This window comes from Prunus avium, chromosome 7 (genome assembly GCF_965620075.1).
Source record: "Prunus avium chromosome 7, drPruAviu1.hap1.1, whole genome shotgun sequence".
Classification (NCBI taxonomy): domain Eukaryota; kingdom Viridiplantae; phylum Streptophyta; class Magnoliopsida; order Rosales; family Rosaceae; genus Prunus; species Prunus avium.
Genome location: NC_142290.1, coordinates 16,538,908 through 16,563,032, shown reverse-complemented (window position 1 = coordinate 16,563,032; position 24,125 = coordinate 16,538,908). Strand labels below are relative to the sequence as shown.

General features: G+C 39.7%; 1 non-coding gene across 1 annotated transcript; it reads right to left on the bottom strand.

Annotated features, from left to right (window-relative positions):
* Positions 1 to 7,372: 7,372 nt before the first annotated feature.
* Positions 7,373 to 7,479, bottom strand: LOC148293043 (small nucleolar RNA R71). Its single transcript, XR_015825896.1, has one exon. It is a non-coding gene; the product is annotated as a small nucleolar RNA R71 (small nucleolar RNA).
* Positions 7,480 to 24,125: the final 16,646 nt, after the last annotated feature.

The following is a 24,125-nucleotide window of genomic DNA, read 5'->3' as shown; positions in this document are numbered from 1 at the left end:
ACTCACCAAATGACTCCTCCCACCATATTATGTTGTTCCCAAGTTTGGGGCTCGATCCGAAATCAATAGGTGTGTGAAATTGGACAATTCAAGTTCAACGGCAGTTCGTTCCTAATGGGAGTGGTTGGTGTATTCCATACTTCTAGCGATTGGATTTCACTCAAAACTCACCAAATGACTCCTCCCACCATATTATGATGTTGCCCAAGTTTTGGGCTCGATCCGAAGTCAATAGGTGTGAGAAATTGGACAATTCAAGTTCAACGGCAGTTCGTTCCTAATTGGAGTGGTTGGTGTATTCCATACTTCTAGCGATTGGATTTCACTGAAAACTCACCAAATGACTCCTCCCACCATATTATGATGTTACCCAAGTTTTGGGCTCGATCCGAAATCAATAGGTGTTCCAAATTGGACAATTCAAGTTCAACGGCAGTTCGTTCCTAATTGGAGTGGTTGGTGTATTCCATACTTCTAGCGATTGGATTTCACTCAAAACTCACCAAATGACTCCTCCCACCATATTATGATGTTGCCCAAGTTTTGGGCTCGATCCGAAATTAATAGGTGTGAGAAATTGGACAATTCAAGTTCAACGGCAGTTCGTTCCTAATTGGAGTGGTTGCTGTATTCCATACTTCTAGCGATTGGATTTCACTCAAAACTCACCATATGACTCCTCCCACCATATTATGATGTTGCCCAAGTTTTGGGCAACATCCGAAATCAATAGGTGTTCCAAATTGGACAATTCAAGTTCAACGGCAGTTCGTTCCTAATTGGAGTGGTTGGTGTATTCCATACTTCTAGCGATTGGATTTCCCTCAAAACTCACCAAATGACTCCTCCCACCATATTTTGGTGTTGACCAAGTTTTCGGCTCGATCCGAAATCAATAGGTGTTCCAAAATGGACAATTCAAGTTCAACGGCAGTTCGTTCCTAGTTGGAGTGGTTGGTGTATTCCATACTTCTAGCGATTGGATTTCTCTCAAAACTCACCAAATGACTCCTCCCACCATATTATGATGTTACCCAAGTTTTGGGCTCGATCCGAAATCAATAAATGTGAAAAATTGGACAATTCAAGGTCAACGGCAGTTCGATCCTAATTGGAGTGGTCGGTGTATTCCATACTTCTAGCGATTGGATTTCACTCAAAACTAACCAAATGACTCCTCCCACCATATTATGATGTTGCCCAAGTTTTGGGCTCGATCCGAAATCAATGGGTCTGAGAAATTGGACTATTCAAGTTCAACGGTAGTTCGTTCCTAATTGGAGTGGTTGGTGTATTCCATACTTCTAGCGATTGGATTTCACTCCAAACTCACCAAATGACTCCTCCCACCATATTATGTTGTTGCACAAGTTTGGGGCTCGATCCGAAATCAATAGGTGTGAGAAATTGGAGAATTCAAGTTCAACGGCAGTTCGTTCTAATTGGAGTGGTTGGTGTATTCCACACTTCTAGCGATTGGATTTCACTCAAAACTCACCAAATGACTCCTCCCACCATATTTTCAAGTTGCCCAAGTTTTGGGCTCGATCCGAAATCAATAGGTGTTCCAAATTGGACAATTCAAGTTCAACGGCAGTTCGTTCCTAGTTAGAGTGGTTGGTGTATTCCATACTTCTAGCGATTGGATTTCACTCAAAACTCACGAAATGACTCCTCCCACCATATTATGATGTTACCCAAGTTTTGGGCTCGATCCGAAATCAATAGGTGTTCCAAATTGGACAATTCAAGTTCAACGGCAGTTCGTTCCTAATTGGAGTGGTTTGTGTATTCCATGCTTCTAGCGATTGGATTTCACTCAAAACTCACCGAATGACTCCTCCCACCATATTATGATGTTGCCCAAGTTTTGGGCTCGATCCGAAATTAATAGGTGTGAGAAATTGGACAATTCAAGTTCAACGACAGTTCGTTCCGAATTGGAGTAGTTGGTGTATTCCACACTTCTAGCGATTGGATTTCACTCAAAACTAACCAAATGACTCCTCCCACCATATTATGATGTTGCCCAAGTTTTGGGCTCGATCCGAAGTCAATAGGTGTGAGAAATTGGACAATTCAAGTTCAACGGTAGTTCGTTCCTATCTGGAGTGGTTAGTGTATTCCATACATCTAGCGATTGGATTTCACTCAAAACTCCCCACATGACTCCTCCCACCAAATTATGATGTTGCCCAAGTTTTGGGCTCGATCCGAAATCAATAGTTGTGAGAAATTGGACAATTCAAGTTCAACGGCAGTTCGTTCCTAATTGGAGTGGTTGGTGTATTCCATACTTCTAGCGATTGGATTTCACTCAAAACTCACCAAATGACTCCTCCCACCAAATTATGATGTTGCCCAAGTTTTGGGCTCGATCCGAAATCAATAGGTGTGAGAAATTGGACAATTCAAGTTCAACGGCAGTTCGTTCCTAATTGGAGTGGTTGGTGTATTCCATACTTCTAGCGATTGGATTTCACTCAAAACTCACCAAATGACTCCTCCCACCAAATTATGATGTTGCCCAAGTTTTGTGCTCGTTCCGAAATCAATAGGTGTTCCAAATTGGACAATTCAAGTTCAACGGCAGTTCGTTCCTAATTGGAGTGGTTGGTGTATTCCATACTTCTAGCGATTGGATTTCACTCAAAACTCACCAAATGACTCCTCCCACCAAATTATGATGTTGCCCAAGTTTTGTGCTCGATCCGAAATCAATAGGTGTGAGAAATTGGACAATTCAAGTTCAACGGCAGTTCGTTCCTAATTGGAGTGGTTGGTGTATTCCATACTTCTAGCGATTGGATTTCACTCAAAACTCACCAAATGACTCCTCCCACCATATTATGATGTTGCCCGAGTTTGGGGCTCGATCCGAAGTCAATAGGTGTGAGAAATTGGACAATTCAAGTTCAACGGCAGTTCGTTCCTAATTGGAGTGGTTGGTGTATTCCATACTTCTAGCGATTGGATTTCACTCAAAACTCACCAAATGACTCCTCCCACCATATTATGATGTTGCCCAAGTTTTGGGCTCGATCCGAAATCAATAGGTGTGAGAAATTGGACAATTCAAGTTCAACGGCAGTTCGTTCCTAATTGGAGTGGTTGGTGTATTCCACACTTCTAGCGATTGGATTTCACTCAAAACTCGCCAAATGACTCCTCCCACCATATTATGATGTTGCCCAAGTTTTGGGCTCGATCCGAAATCAATAGGTGTGAGAAATTGGACAATTCAAGTTCAACGGCAGTTCGTTCCTAATTGGAGTGGTTGGTGTATTCCACACTTCTAGCGATTGGATTTCACTCAAAACTCGCCAAATGACTCCTCCCACCATATTATGATGTTGCCCAAGTTTTGGGCTCGATCCGAAATCAATAGGTGTGAGAAATTGGACAATTCAAGTTCAACGGCAGTTCGTTCCTAATTGGAGTGGTTGGTGTATTTGATCGGTTCATAATTGTATATCATTTTGTACCCTTCTAGCTTATGATTTGGTTATGTTATTGAGTTAAACTTGTGCTTTTAATCCATTTTCTGTTTTGATAAGTCCATAATTTCATACACTTGCATGCCTTCTTTACTTATTGATTTTGCTTAGTTTCTCTTTATTTTGAGTCACTTACCTCTGTTTGTGTGTTTTGTTGGTTAAGATAGCAAGAGATCACATTTGATGCAATCCATGCATGTTAAGGGCTGATTGGCAAAGAGCAAGAGCTTAAAGACAAAACCAAAGTTGGGCCACACTCCTTGTCAGTCCAGTTTCGTAAGTCACCTTGAAGGTCTCATTTCAGCAATCTGCACAACTCGGATGAGGAGATATTCTTCATAGAAGTTGTTCAATTGGGTGTCTAGTATAACATATCCAAAATTCAGCCCAATTGAACATATGTGGAGTCCTTAGCTCGTCCAACACTGAACCATGCTCAGGAGGATTTGCAGGTGCCAGCTTTGAGCCTTGTCTCCTCCTTTAAGCCATGTGCCTCACCCATGCTGCAACTGACTTTGGATCCAACATAATGAGTGAAGTGGGGAGACATTCCAGCTATGAAATTCTAAAGGAGCAAGTTGGTACATGCTGGAGTTATTATAGAGAAAGCATGTGCATGCATGTGAAGCAAAGAGAAAGGAGAGAGAGAAGAATGAGGAATGATGAGAGGCATTTTGCTTCAGCCTTTGAACATGGGAATTGAATTGGCAGATCACTTTGGAGCTGGAGATCAGGTTTTAATTGAAAGAGAAAGCATGTGCATGCATGTGAAGCAAAAAGAAAGCAAAGAAATGAAATGAAGTCAATTCCAGTCTCTGTTCGGCAGCCAACTTGCAAGGCCCAAAACGCACACTTCTACTGCTCCGATGGGAATACTTTCTTCATAGAAGTTGTTCCAATGGGTATCTAGTATAACATATCCAAATTTGAGCCCCATTGGATACGTTTGGAAACCTCTGGCCTTCCTACACCAAGTCTGGTTCAGAAAACTCGTTTTTCAACAACCAAAAGGCAACCACATGGGTTGGCAATCAAAAGGCAACCACATGGGTTGGCAGCAAAGGCAGCCACAACTGATCACCTTTGAACCCATGTGAAGATGCTTGAGGTGCAGCAGCAAAAGATGAAGGATGGTGTGGGAATCCATCATGATGTTTGTTAAGCTCATAATTTCATACATATACATGCCCAATTTACTTACTTCTTTTGCTTAGTTCCTATAATTCTAAGTTATTTCCCTCCCTTTGTGTGTTTTGTAGGCCAATAGAGCAAGAGAGCATAATTCATGCAATTCAAGCATGTTAAGGCCTAATTTGGATGAATGGAAGAAGAGCTTAAAAGACAAACTCATTTTGGCTACAGCCCCCTGCCAGTCCAGTTCCGTAGGTCATATTGCAAGCTTTGTTTCAGCAACCTACACAGCTCGGATGAGGCAGCATTCTTCATGAACGTTGTTGCAATGGGTGTGTACTATAACATATCCAAAATTCAGCCCCATTGGATAAATATGGAGTCTGTTACCTAGCAAACACAGAGCCATGCTCAGGATGGATTTTATCAGCGCGCAATATGAGTTAGCAATTTGTTTTGGCCTTAACTTCCTCCTCCGACCTTGGATTGGCCCAAATGACATATGGCTGGAAAGAAGACATTCTGAACTTCAATTTCGAGTGCTTAAAGTCCTAATTTGATTAAGAGAAGCCCAAGTTGTAAGCCCTTGAAGTTGCTGGTTATGCTGACCTCAGCATGTGCTGGTTGGATGCTTGGTCATGGTGAGCTAGGTATGAGCTATCATTTCTGGTTGGAAACTTGGTCATGGTGACATGAAGATGAGCTAGGGCTGCTGGTGGGATCTATTGGTGAAGTGCATCAACCAATTCAGATTTTATAATGCAAGTGTTGTATGCATTAGTGAAGTGCATCAACCAATTCATCTTTTATAATGCAAGTGTTGTATGCATTAGCCATATTGAATTCAGATTTGTCACTCCCCTCTCCCTATAAATACCACATCCATTCCACATTCAAGACACAACAAATCCTGAGATTCACAACCCCCACAATTCACTCCAACCATCCTCAAACACTCTCAAAATCCCAAACACTCCAACAATCACCAAAACAACTCCAGCAAACCTCTCTTCCATTTCCCTACGAATTTCATCTTCCTTAGCCATCACCACTCACTCAAACTCATCCCAAATCACCTCCATATCCTTCATACATCTTTCTAGAAGTGGGGAAGCTCTTGGAGAAGCATTAGAAGTGGAGAAGCACTTGGAGAAGCCTTGGACACCACAAGAACTTCAGAAAAAGGGTTTTTCTACTCTTATTGTATTCATTATGTTTTCTCATTTCTGTTCAAGTCTCTTTTCCATTATGAGTAGCTAAATCCATAACTAGGGCTTCGATGTAACCTAACATGAATATTCTGGGTTTATAAGTTTGGAGTTTCAAGTTTGATTCATGATTCATGTTCTTATTCATTATGCTTATAAGTTAACATGCTTGTTTGAATGATTGATCACCATTAGAACTTGTTTGTTAACTATCTTGGTTTGAATTAAGAGTATACACCATGCTTTAATTCGAATTGAACTATGAATAGGAAGAGTATGTATGGACATTCGACAACAGGGATTAGATACATACTTGGTTGTTTAAAATGTTCTTCTATGCTTAATGGGTTCCTAATGCTTAATTTTAGGTTAGACAACAAATGATCAAATTAGGGAATTAGGAACACAAGGTTAGGACCAAACACCATGGCCTAATCATACTTTAGCTAGAATCAATCTTTGAATCTGAATTAGACTTGTTACTTGAATCTTTATAACCCAGAATTGAATTGTTATGGTGATTCGAATGCCCTAGTCTCAAAATCTGTTTTCCAACTCTTAAAACCACTCTTTGTTACATTTGTTTACTTGTTTTTGTTTGCAATTTCATTTTGCTTCTTTTGTTCAACAATCACAACCACTCTTGTTTTAAATTCTGTTTTAGACATAACCTCCTACTTTCTTGAATTTGGTAATCTAAGTACATAACTAGTTTTAACTTCTCAGTCTTCGTGGGTACGACCTCGTACTTGTCTTGCTATACTACTAATTGCCCCGTACAATTGCGAGTTAACATAATATTAACAACAAATTTTGGCGCCGTTGCCGGGGACTGAACGAAAGTTCTTCCCTGGTTATGTGCCCAAGGTTACCCTATTCTTTTTAGTGTTTCTAATTAATCTAATTTTCTGTTTCAGGTAGTTTATGTCTAAAAATCCATTACTTGAACAAGTGAGGTCTTCGTTCCAACGTTCTAGATCTTTGAACGCAGGACCATCATTGCAACCCAGACGAGTGACCTCTGAAATTCAGAATCGTCTAGAAAGGGAGTTGTCAACTGCAAAAGAGCAAGCTCTTGCTACATTTACAAGTCTTGCTCTCCACACTGAACTTCCCGGTTCTTCACTTTCAAATTCGGAAGCAAGTTCAGACCAAGAAGAAGAAGAAATGATGGCTGCCATTGAGTTCATGGGAGAACTTGATATCCCAACAATTCCAGCATCTCCTTCAAGCATTTTGCTGCCCACTGTAGCTCGAAATTATGAGCTTAAATCTTCTCATCTTAATATGCTGCCTTCCTTTTATGGTTTACCTAATGAAGATCCATTGACTCATATAAAGGATATTTTTAATGTTGTGAGTTCTTTTCCCTTGACAGTTGTGACAGAAGATCAACTTCGAATGAGAGTGTTTCCATACACTTTAAAGGATAAGGCGAAGTATTGGTTGAATTCTTTGAAGCCTGGTTCACTCATTACATGGTCTGCCATTCAAAAGAAGTTCCTGGAAAAATACTTCTCCACGCAAAAGACCGACATGCTTAGGGACAAGATCTTGTTATTTGCACAGCAAGATGATGAATCGTTTTGTGAAGCATGGGAGAAATTCAATGGGTTGCTCAACCAATGTCCTCATCATGGGATTCCATTGAAGCTTCAAATGCGTATGTTTTATAAAGGACTAACCCCTTCTAGTCATAATATAGTCACCAATTTTGCAGGTGGTTCTTTTAAAACCAAAACTCCAGAAGAAACGTACGAACTCTTTGAGGAGATAGCAATGGAGACCCAACATACGGATACAAGAGGTAAACGTGTTATTAGTGGTTCTAATGATGCTTCTAGTGTGCAGATTTCAAAACTGGAACAAAAGCTAGATGCTCTTCTTGCATTAAACTCAAGAAGCCCTCCGAAGGAAGTGTGTAGCATTTGTGAATCTCATGACTATGCTACCACAGCTTGTCCACTTGGGGCTGGATATCCAGAATTTGTGCAAGAGCAAGCTAAGTTGGTAAATTCCTACAACCAAGGTCCAAGAAATGATCCATACTCTCAAAGTTATAATCCAGGTTGGAGGAATCATCCAAACTTTTCATGGAGAAATACCCAGAATCAAGCAAATCCCCCTTCATTCCAAAGGCCACAACAATCATCATCATCATTGGAAGATATAGTGAAGCAGATGGCAATCAACCAATCCAATTTTCAGCAAACTACACAAGCTGCCATCTCCAAATTGGAAGTCCAATTAGGCCAAATAGCTGCTGAAATAACTCAAAGAGTGCCTGGGAAATGGCCAAGCCAAACTGAGATCAATCCAAAGAACCCAGAAGCCAAGGCCATTCATGTGCTCAGATCAGGTAAGATCATTGATAATAAAGATGATTCTAATCTTTCAAATGATGTTGTGATTGTAGAAAATGAAGAGGAGGAGACCATGACCACGGAAGGAGAACAACTCAAAACTTCTCAATCTGCTCCTAAGGCCAAATCAGATTCTCAGAAATCCGATCAATTCCAATTGCATAAAAGGGATGACAAATTTGTGCCACCACATCTTCAAGAAGATAGATACGTGCCACCCGCTCCATATGTTCCACAGATTCCATTTCCAGGCCGTCTTAAGAAAGCAAAGCAAGATAAGGCTTTTAAAGAGATTTATGATATTTTGAGTAAAGTTAATATCAATTTGCCTTTGCTTGATCTTATTGAACAGATTCCTGCATATGGAAAATTCATCAAGGACTTGAAAACTCACAAGCTCAATTTCGCTCCAAATGAAGGAGTAAAGCTCGACCAGAATGTAAGTGCTGTATTGCAAAGGAAGCTTCCACCAAAACTAGATGATCCTGGCAGCTTTGACATTCCCATTAACATTGGAGGCAAGAAGGTTGGAAGAGCCATGTTGGACTTGGGAGCAAGCATCAATGTTTTGCCATATTCAGTTTATCAAGAGCTTGGCTTAGAAGGGATGAAGAAGACTTCAATGCGACTTGAACTAGCTGATCATTCTATAAAATATCCAAAAGGTATTGTAGAAGATATTCTAGTTCAAGTTAATACACTAATTCTCCCTGCTGATTTTGTAGTGATGGACATGGAAGACAATCCAAATGGAGATCGTGTTGATCCCATTCTCCTAGGCAGGCCATTCATGGCCACTGCAGACACAATCATCAAAGTGAAAGATAGCACTCTCTCCATGACTGTTTTGGGTGAAACTGTTGAATTTAAAATGCTTAATGCTCTATCTCAACCTTCTATCTCTCTTGATTCTTGCTTTTCAATTGATGTTGTGGATCATGAGGTTTCTTCCAAAATTTTGCAGAGAAAGTCTAATGATGCTCTAGAAGCTGTCTTAACACAAGAAGAGGAAGATCTTTGTGAACCGGAGTTCCAAGAAGTGGTGGCTGCCTTAGAAGTGTTTCCGCCATACCCACCATCCTTTAGGCCACCAATCGAGCCTCTTGGACCATCATCCACGAAATTGGAGCCATCCATTGTCATCCCACCAAAGCTAGAACTTAAACCTCTTCCCAATAATCTTAAATATACATATTTGGGTGCTAACGAAACTCTCCCTGTTATAATTGCTGCAGGTCTCTCCTCACATGAAGAAGAGAGCTTAATTAAAGTTCTAAAAGAGCATAAAACAGCCATTGGGTGGACCATAGCAGACATCAAAGGAATTAGTCCAAGCATGTGCATGCACCGGATTTTAATGGAAGAAGACAGCAAACCATCTCGTGATGCCCAAAGGAGGCTAAATCCCAACATGAAAGAGGTGGTTAGAGCTGAAGTTTTAAAGCTACTCGATGTAGGAATCATCTACCCAATTTCAGATTCTAAGTGGGTGAGCCCTGTGCAAGTTGTTCCAAAGAAGTCCGGAATCACCGTTGTGAAGAATGAGAAGAATGAGCTAGTTCCTACACGAACTGTCACTGGTTGGAGAGTTTGCATTGATTACAGGAAGTTGAACACATCCACTAGAAAAGATCATTTCCCCTTACCTTTTATTGATCAAATGCTTGAACGTTTATCTGGCCATGCTTACTATTGTTTTCTTGATGGTTTTTCAGGTTATAATCAAATTCCCATTGCTCCGGAAGACCAAGAGAAAACCACATTCACATGCCCATTTGGTACGTTTGCTTATAGAAGGATGCCATTCGGTTTATGCAATGCCCCAGCAACTTTCCAAAGATGCATGATGTCAATCTTTTCAGATATGGTGGAACGATTCATTGAGGTATTTATGGATGATTTTTCAGTTTTTGGTTCCTCTTTTGATAATTGTCTTCACCACTTGTCTCTAGTGCTTAAAAGATGCCAGGAAACAAATCTGATTTTGAATTGGGAGAAGTGTCACTTCATGGTGAGACAAGGCATTGTACTAGGCCATGTGATTTCAAGCAAGGGAATCGAAGTGGATAAAGCCAAGATCGACCTCATCTCAAATCTTCCACCCCCTACCTCTGTTAAAGGAATTAGAAGCTTTCTAGGTCATGCTGGATTCTATAGAAGGTTCATCAAAAATTTCTCAAGCATTACAAGGCCATTGTGTAATCTCCTTGCTAAGGATGCTGTTTTTGAGTTTAATGAAGCTTGCATGGAAGCTTTTTCTACCTTGAAGAGGGAGCTAACTTCAGCCCCTATTATCATAGCTCCGGATTGGTCTTTACCATTTGAAATAATGTGTGATGCCTCTGACTTTGCTATTGGTGCAGTTTTAGGTCAAAAGAAGAACAAGCTGCCCCATGTGATTCATTATGCTAGCCGGACCTTGAATGATGCTCAAATCAACTACTCCACAACAGAGAAGGAGTTGCTTGCTGTGGTTTTTGCTTTAGAAAAATTTCGTTCTTACCTTGTTGGTTCTAAAGTAATTGTTTATTCTGACCATGCAGCCCTTAGATACTTGCTCACTAAGAAGGATGCCAAACCACGCTTGATTAGATGGATTCTCTTGCTGCAAGAATTCGATTTGGAGATTCGAGATAAGAAGGGATGTGAGAATGTGGTAGCTGATCATTTGAGCAGAATTGTGGTTGAAGAAAAAGGAGGAGCTGTGCTACCCTTGAATGAGACTTTCCCTGATGAACAACTATATGCTGCCCAAGTCAAAGAGCCATGGTATGCTGATTTTGTTAATTATCTTGCTTGTGGTGTTCTTAGAAATGATCTAACTTCTCAGGATAAGAAGAAGTTTTTTTCCATGGTGAAACATTATGTATGGGATGAACCTTTCTTATTCAAGCATTGCCCGGATCAACTCATCAGAAGATGTGTTCCAGAAGAAGAGCAAGAAAGCATACTTAGGCATAGCCACGAATTGGCCTGTGGAGGTCACTTTGGAGCTAAGAAAACAGCACTTAAAATTCTGCAATCTGGTTTCTTTTGGCCCACTCTATTTAAAGATGCATTTAATTTTTGTGTTAAGTGTGATAGGTGCCAAAGGATGGGGAACATAAGTCGCAGGAATGAAATGCCATTGAATAACATACTTGTTGTGGAGCTCTTCGATGTGTGGGGTATTGATTTCATGGGACCATTCCCATCTTCCTTTGGTTATACTTACATACTTGTTGCTGTTGATTATGTGTCTAAATGGGTGGAAGCCATAGCCACCAAAACCAATGATTATAAGGTGGTGCTGAAGTTCTTGAAGGATAATATTTTCACAAGGTTTGGTACTCCAAGGGCTGTCATTAGTGATGGAGGCAGCCACTTCTGTAACAAGCCATTCGAAGCACTCATGAAGAAGTACAACATCACCCATCGAGTCTCTACACCATATCATCCGCAAACTTCTGGTCAAGTGGAAATAAGCAATAGAGAAATTAAGCACATCCTGGAGAAGGTGGTGAACAATACAAGGAAAGATTGGGCAGCCAAGCTCAATGATGCATTATGGGCTTATAGGACAGCATATAAGACTCCTATTGGAATGAGCCCTTATCGTCTTGTGTTTGGGAAAGCTTGTCACCTGCCAATGGAGCTTGAACACAATGCTTTTTGGGCCATCAAGAAGTTAAATTTTGATCTAGACAAGGCAGGCCATGCAAGAAAGTTTCAGCTGAATGAATTGGAAGAAATTAGACATGAGTCTTATGAGAATGCAAAGCTTTACAAAGAACGAACCAAGAGTTACCATGACAGAAACATTCAACGGAAAGAGTTCTCCAAAGGTATGTCAGTTCTTTTGTTTAACTCACGTTTGCGTCTCTTTCCAGGAAAATTGAAGTCTAGATGGCAAGGCCCATTCACCGTGGTCAATGTTTCTCCCTATGGAGCTGTGGAGATTCAAAACCCTAAAGATGGCTCGACTTTCAAAGTAAATGGACAACGTTTAAAGCCATTCTATGAGGGAGTTTCAGCTGGCATCCAAACTGGCCATGTGGTAGATCAACTTCCCTTCGTACCATCAACTTAGCTGATTGCACAATGTCTTGCCAAGACAGTAACTAAGGCGCTTCTTGGGAGGCAACCCATGTGTTCAAGAAGAAGGTGCTTGGTAGCAATCGACCTAATCGCATCAAGGGGGAGCATTTCAATCCTTTCTCTTTACTTGTTATTATTTTAAATTTCTGTTTTTTTTTTTTTATAAAAATTTAAAAAAAATAAAAAAATTTAAAAATTTAAAAAGATTTTTCATATGAGCTAACTTATGGTAACTCCAGTGAGCACTTCCGTCAATACAGTGTCTAGGAGTTCTTTAGGCGACACCTTCGGTGTCTAAGAAGTTTGGGTTTTAAGCGGGACCATTGTGACCCCTCCAACCTTCCCGGATCCCCTGGCTGTGTTTTCTGAGGCCCTTAACTGGTCATCCATGAGTTGCTTATATATTCATTTTTTTTATTTTTTATTTTTCCTAAACCTTCTTCTAAACTTTTCCCTTTATCATTTGTTTGTTCTCAATCATCTTTTGTATGCTTTCACATTGAGGACAATGTTCAATTCAGGTCTGGGGGGAAGGTTTTCAATTTCAATTTTCTTATCCATTTGTGTTTTCAATTTTCGTTCTCTTGTCACAATTTTATTTTTTATTTTTTTTATTTTTTTTATTTTTTATTTTTATTTTTTTTAAAGAATGTCATACAATCAATGTTATGGAGCTGCTATTTGAGGTTTTCATATCAGAATTTTGCACTTCACAAAGCTTTTGCTCTTAGAATTCTGGTGGCTAAAGTACCACGCTCAAATTCTTGAAGGAAAATAGTGGAGACTACCCTAGTGAGCTATATCGAGCCTAATTGCTTTCTTGAGAGGGTTTAAAGTGTTCTATTTCTCATCCATACTTATTTTCTTCAATTCACTCTAATTGATCTCATTATTCCATTTTGATTGAATACTAAGGATGATTCTCTTTTGCAGATATCATGTGCTTGCTCTCATTCATGAATGAACTCATTGAAGTGATGCTAGGCTATGTGTGCATAACCATTCTATGTGCTTTCTTTTCACCCTACCTATATGTGTGTTCCATCAACCCTCTTGAAGCCAAACACTTAAAGCCTTTTCTTCTATCACCCTCATCATTTCCCTACCTTTGTATCTCAATCTGAGATACTTGACCTATTGTAGCCATACCCTATAGCTTAGAAATATACCAAGGTGTGCCAAGATAAAGTTTGAAGCAAGGAAGTTGCAGCCATGTACCTAAATAAAGATGATGTGAATCTGTGCAATGAAGTTAATGAAGATGCAGATCAAATCAACGAAGATGAAAGTGTTTCGATTTGATCTAAGTGTGAAAAATAAAGTCTATGCCAGGAGATACCATGAAGTTTGCTGCCATGCCAATCTAAATCAATGATGCCTTGCAGATTAATGAAGCATGCAACCTTGGTATGTTCTTAAGTTATTTGTTTTTCCTTCCAATTCTTCCATTTCCCCTAAACCTTAGCCTTTCATTACAACATTGTGAAAGACCTAGCTGATCTTTGAGGATGTATTCATGGGTGCTGGTAAGTATGTGTGTATCTCTATTCTTAGTATTTAATTCCTTTCATGAGATCTAACCAAAATTGTGCTTCTATTTCATACACTCACTTATGCTTTCTTGAGAGAATTAAAACATAGGTTCTGAGTGATTGAGTGTTATCTGTGAGAATTAGAGTCGAAGCATGTTCTCTATTCAAGGTTTGAGTATGCTTGCTTTGAAACTGTGTGCCTTTGAGCTATAGCTTCCACTTGTACACACTGATTGATGACCTATCTTGGCAACTCTATGGTGTTGGAGGTATGACTAAAACTTTCTTTCATTTTCATTAGTTGATTTCAAAGTTGTTTTTCTAACCATTTTGTTTTGTAGAGTTAGAAAAACGTTTGTGGGTATCGTATCTGTTAAACCCTCAGGAGACACAACTCCTCCTACTAGGGATGCCTAGAGGTTTAAAGGCTTGTTGCATACGCTCAATGCAATCGAGTTACCTACGAAAGTGGTCTAGTTAACTTCTTGTTTTGTTTTTATCTTTGTTTCTCTTTTGTTTTGCTCGAGGACTAGCAAAATCTAAGTTTGGGGGTGTGTTAAGCTCATAATTTCATACATATACATGCCCAATTTACTTACTTCTTTTGCTTAGTTCCTATAATTCTAAGTTATTTCCCTCCCTTTGTGTGTTTTGTAGGCTAATAGAGCAAGAGAGCATAATTCATGCAATTCAAGCATGTTAAGGCCTAATTTGGATGAATGGAAGAAGAGCTTAAAAGACAAACTCATTTTGGCTACAGCCCCCTGCCAGTCCAGTTCCGTAGGTCATATTGCAAGCTTTGTTTCAGCAACCTACACAGCTCGGATGAGGCAGCATTCTTCATGAACGTTGTTGCAATGGGTGTGTACTATAACATATCCAAAATTCAGCCCCATTGGATAAATATGGAGTCTGTTACCTAGCAAACACAGAGCCATGCTCAGGATGGATTTTATCAGCGCGCAATATGAGTTAGCAATTTGTTTTGGCCTTAACTTCCTCCTCCGACCTTGGATTGGCCCAAATGACATATGGCTGGAAAGAAGACATTCTGAAATTCAATTTCGAGTGCTTAAAGTCCTAATTTGATTAAGAGAAGCCCAAGTTGTAAGCCCTTGAAGTTGCTGGTTATGCTGACCTCAGCATGTGCTGGTTGGATGCTTGGTCATGGTGAGCTAGGTATGAGCTATCATTTCTGGTTGGAAGCTTGGTCATGGTGACATGAAGATGAGCTAGGGCTGCTGGTGGGATCTATTGGTGAAGTGCATCAACCAATTCAAGATTTTCTAATACAAGTGCATCACCCAATTCAGATTTTCTAATACAAGTGCATCAACCATTTCAGATTTTATAAAACAAGTGTTGTATGCATTAGCCATATTGAATTCAGATTTTCACTTCCCCTAGGCCTATAAATAGGGAAGTTCTCTAAGCTTGTAAACACACCCCAAGGGGGGGAGCTCTCAAACACTTCTCTAGAGCTCCCTTCCCTTCTCTCCCTCAAATTCTCTTAGTTTCTCTTTCTAGTTTTCAATTGTTATATTCCATACTTCTAGCGATTGGATTTCACTCAAAACACACCCCAAGGTTGGTGTATTCCATACTTCTAGCGATTGGATTTCACTCAAAACTCACCAAATGACTCCTCCCACCATATTATGATGTTGCCCGAGTTTGGGGCTCGATCCGAAGTCAATAGGTGTGAGAAATTGGACAATTCAAGTTCAACGGCAGTTCGTTCCTAATTGGAGTGGTTGGTGTATTCCATACTTCTAGCGATTGGATTTCACTCAAAACTCACCAAATGACTCCTCCCACCATATTATGATGTTGCCCAAGTTTTGGGCTCGATCCGAAATCAATAGGTGTGAGAAATTGGACAATTCAAGTTCAACGGCAGTTCGTTCCTAATTGGAGTGGTTGGTGTATTCCACACTTCTAGCGATTGGATTTCACTCAAAACTCGCCAAATGACTCCTCCCACCATATTATGATGTTGCCCAAGTTTTGGGCTCGATCCGAAATCAATAGGTGTGAGAAATTGGACAATTCAAGTTCAACGGCAGTTCGTTCCTAATTGGAGTGGTTGGTGTATTCCACACTTCTAGCGATTGGATTTCACTCAAAACTCGCCAAATGACTCCTCCCACCATATTATGATGTTGCCCAAGTTTTGGGCTCGATCCGAAATCAATAGGTGTGAGAAATTGGACAATTCAAGTTCAACGGCAGTTCGTTCCTAATTGGAGTGGTTGGTGTATTTGATCGGTTCATAATTGTATATCATTTTGTACCCTTCTAGCTTATGATTTGGTTATGTTATTGAGTTAAACTTGTGCTTTTAATCCATTTTCTGTTTTGATAAGTCCATAATTTCATACACTTGCATGCCTTCTTTACTTATTGATTTTGCTTAGTTTCTCTTTATTTTGAGTCACTTACCTCTGTTTGTGTGTTTTGTTGGTTAAGATAGCAAGAGATCACATTTGATGCAATCCATGCATGTTAAGGGCTGATTGGCAAAGAGCAAGAGCTTAAAGACAAAACCAAAGTTGGGCCACACTCCTTGTCAGTCCAGTTTCGTAAGTCACCTTGAAGGTCTCATTTCAGCAATCTGCACAACTCGGATGAGGAGATATTCTTCATAGAAGTTGTTCAATTGGGTGTCTAGTATAACATATCCAAAATTCAGCCCAATTGAACATATGTGGAGTCCTTAGCTCGTCCAACACTGAACCATGCTCAGGAGGATTTGCAGGTGCCAGCTTTGAGCCTTGTCTCCTCCTTTAAGCCATGTGCCTCACCCATGCTGCAACTGACTTTGGATCCAACATAATGAGTGAAGTGGGGAGACATTCCAGCTATGAAATTCTAAAGGAGCAAGTTGGTACATGCTGGAGTTATTATAGAGAAAGCATGTGCATGCATGTGAAGCAAAGAGAAAGGAGAGAGAGAAGAATGAGGAATGATGAGAGGCATTTTGCTTCAGCCTTTGAACATGGGAATTGAATTGGCAGATCACTTTGGAGCTGGAGATCAGGTTTTAATTGAAAGAGAAAGCATGTGCATGCATGTGAAGCAAAAAGAAAGCAAAGAAATGAAATGAAGTCAATTCCAGTCTCTGTTCGGCAGCCAACTTGCAAGGCCCAAAACGCACACTTCTACTGCTCCGATGGGAATACTTTCTTCATAGAAGTTGTTCCAATGGGTATCTAGTATAACATATCCAAATTTGAGCCCCATTGGATACGTTTGGAAACCTCTGGCCTTCCTACACCAAGTCTGGTTCAGAAAACTCGTTTTTCAACAACCAAAAGGCAACCACATGGGTTGGCAATCAAAAGGCAACCACATGGGTTGGCAGCAAAGGCAGCCACAACTGATCACCTTTGAACCCATGTGAAGATGCTTGAGGTGCAGCAGCAAAAGATGAAGGATGGTGTGGGAATCCATCATGATGTTTGTTAAGCTCATAATTTCATACATATACATGCCCAATTTACTTACTTCTTTTGCTTAGTTCCTATAATTCTAAGTTATTTCCCTCCCTTTGTGTGTTTTGTAGGCCAATAGAGCAAGAGAGCATAATTCATGCAATTCAAGCATGTTAAGGCCTAATTTGGATGAATGGAAGAAGAGCTTAAAAGACAAACTCATTTTGGCTACAGCCCCCTGCCAGTCCAGTTCCGTAGGTCATATTGCAAGCTTTGTTTCAGCAACCTACACAGCTCGGATGAGGCAGCATTCTTCATGAACGTTGTTGCAATGGGTGTGTACTATAACATATCCAAAATTCAGCCCCATTGGATAAATATGGAGTCTGTTACCTAGCAAACACAGAGCCATGCTCAGGATGGATTTTATCAGCGCGCAATATGAGTTAGCAATTTGTTTTGGCCTTAACTTCCTCCTCCGACCTTGGATTGGCCCAAATGACATATGGCTGGAAAGAAGACATTCTGAACTTCAATTTCGAGTGCTTAAAGTCCTAATTTGATTAAGAGAAGCCCAAGTTGTAAGCCCTTGAAGTTGCTGGTTATGCTGACCTCAGCATGTGCTGGTTGGATGCTTGGTCATGGTGAGCTAGGTATGAGCTATCATTTCTGGTTGGAAACTTGGTCATGGTGACATGAAGATGAGCTAGGGCTGCTGGTGGGATCTATTGGTGAAGTGCATCAACCAATTCAGATTTTATAATGCAAGTGTTGTATGCATTAGTGAAGTGCATCAACCAATTCATCTTTTATAATGCAAGTGTTGTATGCATTAGCCATATTGAATTCAGATTTGTCACTCCCCTCTCCCTATAAATACCACATCCATTCCACATTCAAGACACAACAAATCCTGAGATTCACAACCCCCACAATTCACTCCAACCATCCTCAAACACTCTCAAAATCCCAAACACTCCAACAATCACCAAAACAACTCCAGCAAACCTCTCTTCCATTTCCCTACGAATTTCATCTTCCTTAGCCATCACCACTCACTCAAACTCATCCCAAATCACCTCCATATCCTTCATACATCTTTCTAGAAGTGGGGAAGCTCTTGGAGAAGCATTAGAAGTGGAGAAGCACTTGGAGAAGCCTTGGACACCACAAGAACTTCAGAAAAAGGGTTTTTCTACTCTTATTGTATTCATTATGTTTTCTCATTTCTGTTCAAGTCTCTTTTCCATTATGAGTAGCTAAATCCATAACTAGGGCTTCGATGTAACCTAACATGAATATTCTGGGTTTATAAGTTTGGAGTTTCAAGTTTGATTCATGATTCATGTTCTTATTCATTATGCTTATAAGTTAACATGCTTGTTTGAATGATTGATCACCATTAGAACTTGTTTGTTAACTATCTTGGTTTGAATTAAGAGTATACACCATGCTTTAATTCGAATTGAACTATGAATAGGAAGAGTATGTATGGACATTCGACAACAGGGATTAGATACATACTTGGTTGTTTAAAATGTTCTTCTATGCTTAATGGGTTCCTAATGCTTAATTTTAGGTTAGACAACAAATGATCAAATTAGGGAATTAGGAACACAAGGTTAGGACCAAACACCATGGCCTAATCATACTTTAGCTAGAATCAATCTTTGAATCTGAATTAGACTTGTTACTTGAATCTTTATAACCCAGAATTGAATTGTTATGGTGATTCGAATGCCCTAGTCTCAAAATCTGTTTTCCAACTCTTAAAACCACTCTTTGTTACATTTGTTTACTTGTTTTTGTTTGCAATTTCATTTTGCTTCTTTTGTTCAACAATCACAACCACTCTTGTTTTAAATTCTGTTTTAGACATAACCTCCTACTTTCTTGAATTTGGTAATCTAAGTACATAACTAGTTTTAACTTCTCAGTCTTCGTGGGTACGACCTCGTACTTGTCTTGCTATACTACTAATTGCCCCGTACAATTGCGAGTTAACATAATATTAACAACAATGTTCCTCCCTCTTAGCCCTATAAATAGAGAAGCCTTCAAGCTACAAAACAAACCCCAAGGGGGGAGCTCTCAAACACTTCTCTAGAGCTCCCTTCCCTTCTCTCCCTCAAATTCTCTTAGTTTCCTTTCAAGTTGTCAATTGTTGTAACAAAATTATTTTACTAAATTTTCCTTCAAGTTTTCTTAGTTCCACTTTACTTTTATTTGTAATGTACATTCTTTCTTAAGTATTCAAGTTTAATTAGTTTCCAAGTTTCAATTATGGTTTTTGTTCTTATTCATTATGCTTATAAGTTAATATGCTAGTTTGAATGATTGATCACCATTTAGGCTTGCATGTTAGCTATCTTGGTTTGAATTAAGAGTAGACACCATGCTTTAATTCGAATTGAACTATGAATAGGAAGAGTATGTATGGACATTCGACAACAAGGATTAGATACATGCTTGGTTGTTTAAATTGTTCTTCTATGCTTAATGGGTTCCTAATGCTTAATTTTAGGTTAGACAACAAATGATCAAATTAGGGAATTAGGAACACAAGGTTATGACCAAACACCATGGCTTAATCATACTTTAGCTAGAATCAATCCGTTAATCTAATTGAACTTGGGAACTTATTTGCTTGAGTTATTTCCTTTTTTCTTGTTTTATTTATTTTCTTTTTCATTTCTGTTTTATGTAGGGGAAATGAATTGGATCATTCAATCACCAATCCTCGTGGGATCGACCTCGCACTTACATATGCTATACTACCAAACGGCTCGTGCACTTGCGAGTATCACAAGTTGAGGATGCAGCTGAATCCATTTTGGTGCAGCTGAATCGAAGCAACAAGTTTTTGGCGCCGTTGCCGGGGATCGGTAACATTGTTTGATTCTATTTGGCTTTCCTACTTTATTTTATTTTTTGCTTAACTAGACAATTTCTTGTTTTAAAGTTAATGACGTTAATGGACAAGTTGTGTTTGTAGTCCAACAGAAAAGGACAATTGCCCAACAAGCAAGAGAACTGGGTTTAAGTCCCAGCTTACACAACCCATTGGTGTTTGTTACTTTGAAGCATGAAATTGGATGTGTGTTGATTTTCCTTTTCATTTTAGTTTTTATTTCCTCATCCTTTTAATTCTATTTCAAGTTTTCTGTGTTTGTTTTAGCAATTTATTATAGCTCAATAATAAAGGGAAAGAGAAGGCAACTTCAATCATAAAGATAGGAAGTGTGGAGTAGTGGGAGAAGTCGCGACCTCCAAATGCATCACGCTCGATCCGAAATCAATAGTTGTTCCAAATTGGACAATTCAACTTCAACGGCAGTTCGTTCCTAATTGGAGGGGATGGTGTATTCCATACTTCTAGCGATTGGATTTCATTGAAAACTCCCCAAATGACTCCTCCCACCATATTACGAGGTTGCCTAAGTTTGGGGCTCGATCTGAAATCAATAGGTGTGAGAAATTGGACAATTCAAGTTCAACGGCAGTTCATTCATAATTGGAGGGGATGGTGTATTCCATACTTCTAGCGATTGGATTTCACACAAAACTCACCAAATGACTCCTCCCACCATATTATGATGTTACATAAGTTTTGGGCTCGATCCGAAGTCAATAGGTGTTCCAAATTGGACAATTCAAGTTCAACGGCAGTTCGTTCCTAATTGGACGGGATGGTGTATTCCATACTTCTAGCGATTGGATTTCACTCAAAACTAACCCAATGACTCCTCCCACCATATTATGATGTTGCCCAAGTTTTGGGCTCGATCCGAAATCAATAGTTGTTCCAAATTGGACAATTCAACTTCAACGGCAGTTCGTTCCTAATTGGAGTGGTTGGTGTATTCCATACTTCTAGCGATTGGATTTCATTCAAAACTCGCCAAATGACTCCTCCCACCATATTATGAGGTTGCCCAAGTTTGGGGCTCGATCCGAAATCAATAGGTGTGAGAAATTGGACAATTCAAGTTCAACGGCAGTTCGTTCCTAATGGGAGTGGTTGGTGTATTCCAAACTTCTAGCGATTGGATTTCACTCAAAACTCACCAAATGACTCCTCCCACCATATTATGATGTAGCCCAAGTTTTGGGCTCGATCCGAAATCAATAGGTGTGAGAAATTGGACAATTCGAGTTCAACGGCAGTTCGTTCCTAATTGGAGGGGATGGTGTATTCCATACTTCTAGCGATTGGATTTCATTGAAAACTCCCCAAATGACTCCTCCCACCATATTATGAGGTTGCCTAAGTTTGGGGCTCGATCCGAAATCAATAGGTGTGAGAAATTGGACAATTCAAGTTCAACGGCAGTTCATTCATAATTGGAGGGGATGGTGTATTCCATACTTCTAGCGATTGGATTTCACACAAAACTCACCAAATGACTCCTCCCACCATATTATGATGTTACATAAGTTTTGGGCTCGATCCGAAGTCAATAGGTGTTCCAAATTGGACAATTCAAGTTCAACGGCAGTTCGTTCCTAATTGGACGGGATGGTGTATTCCATACTTCTAGCGATTGGATTTCACTCAAAACTAACCTAATGACTCCTCCCACCATATTATGATGTTGCCCAAGTTTTGGGCTCGATCCGAAATCAATAGTTGTTCCAAATTGGACAATTCAACTTCAACGGCAGTTCGTTCCTAATTGGAGTGGTTGGTGGATTCCATACTTCTAGCGATTGGATTTCACTCAAAACTAACCAAATGACTCCTCCCACCATATTATGATGTTGCCCAAGTTTTGGGCTGGATCCGAAATCAATAGGTGTTCCAAATTGGACAATTCAAGTTCAACGGCAGTTCGTTCCTAATTGAAGTGGTTGGTGTATTCCATACTTCTAGCGATTGGATTTCACTCAAAACTCACCAAATGAATCCTCCCACCATATTATGATGTTGCCCAAGTTTTGGGCTCGATCCGAAATCAATAGGTGTGAGAAATTGGACAATTCAAGTTCAACGGCAGTTCGTTCCTAATTCGAGTGGTTGGTGTATTCCATACTTCTAGCGAATGGATTTCACTCAAAACTCACCAAATGACTCCTCCCATCATATTATGATGTTGCCCAAGTTTGGGGCTCGATCCGAAATCAATAGATGTGAGAAATTGGACAATTCAAGTTCAACGGCAGTTCGTTCCTAATTGGAGTGGTTGGTGTATTCCATACTTCTAGCAGTTGGATTTCACTCAAAATTCCCCAAATGACTCCTCCCACCATATTATGATGTTGCCCAAGTTTTGGGGTCGATCCGAAATCAATAGGTGTTCCAAATTGGACAATTCAAGTTCAACGGCAGTTCGTTCCTAATTGGAGTGGTTGGTGTATTCCATACTTCTAGCGAATGGATTTCACTCAAAACTCACCAAATGACTCCTCCCACCATATTATGATGTTGCCCAAGTTTGGGGCTCGATCCGAAATCAATAGGTGTGAGAAATTGGACAATTCAAGTTCAACGGCAGTTCGTTCCTAATTGGAGTGGTTGGTGTATTCCATACTTCTAGCGGTTGGATTTCACTCAAAATTCACCAAATGACTCCTCCCACCATATTATGATGTTGCCCAAGTTTTGGGCTCGATCCGAAATCAATAGGTGTTCCAAATTGGACAATTCAAGTTCAACGGCAGTTCGTTCCTAATTGGAGTGGTTGGTGTATTCCATACTTCTAGCGATTGGATTTCACTCAAAACTAACCAAATGACTCCTCCCACCATATTATGCTGTTGCCCAAGTTTTGGGCTCGATCCGAAATCAATAGGTGTTCCAAATTGGACAATTCAAGTTCAACGGCAGCTCGTTCCTAATTGGAGTGGTTGGTGTATTCCATACTTCTAGCGATTGGATTTCATTCAAAACTCACCAAATGACTCCTGGCGTGAGAAATAACTAACACACAAATTAAACCCTATGAATTATGCAATCGTAGTTCGAGTAAGTAGGGATCGTTCTATTCCGGGGATTAGGAGGGAAGCTAATCAACACAAATTAACTTATTAAACTGAAAACTAGGTTAAGGAAAACAATGATTGGGGGAAATTTGGACGGTTTAGACTAAAGTAATAATGACAGCAGCAAACAACTAAGTTGTGAATGAAGTATGGATTAAGGGATAGCTAGAGGATCCTTCTCCACACATGGAACATATGCATACAAATCGATCTCCAGTTACTCTTTCTATAAAGTATGAATGACAATGCCCCAAATTAATTGTGAATGCACTAATTAACTCTCAGATTTTCCTAAGTTCTTTGAATTGGACTCAGCGACACAATCAAATTATTCTCATCAAGTTCCCTATATGAACAGCATGATAAAGATACGTATCAAAGATCATTAAATTCTGTGAAAATCATAAGCATTGACAAAGCATTCGTAACTATGAAAAGCATGATACTCCTGCCAAGAACTTACTTAACTCAATCATGACTAGTGACTTTTACCACTTGTGAATATAAGTTCATAACGATTAGGTGAAATTCCCTTATATTCTAGCATCAAATCCCTGCATACAAACTAAGTATGCATCCTTAATAAGCATACAAGAATAAGTTCTCAATAAAACAGAAAAGTAAATCACATTCATACTTTATAAAACCATAACTGGAAGTAATCAATTCATATTAAACATATGTCCATGGCTTCGAATTCACCCCTAACTAAGAAGAAATTTAGTTACACATGTTCATAATAACTGAAAAGCAATCTAGAATAAACATTTAACTAAAATAGGGAAGAAGAACTCTGAAAACCCCAATGGATGCAGCAGGTTGCGTCTCCAAGTTCTTCTCTTTTTTTCCTCTCTTGCTACGGCCCCTCAAAAACTCCTCTTTCCTGCGGCAACCCCTCCTT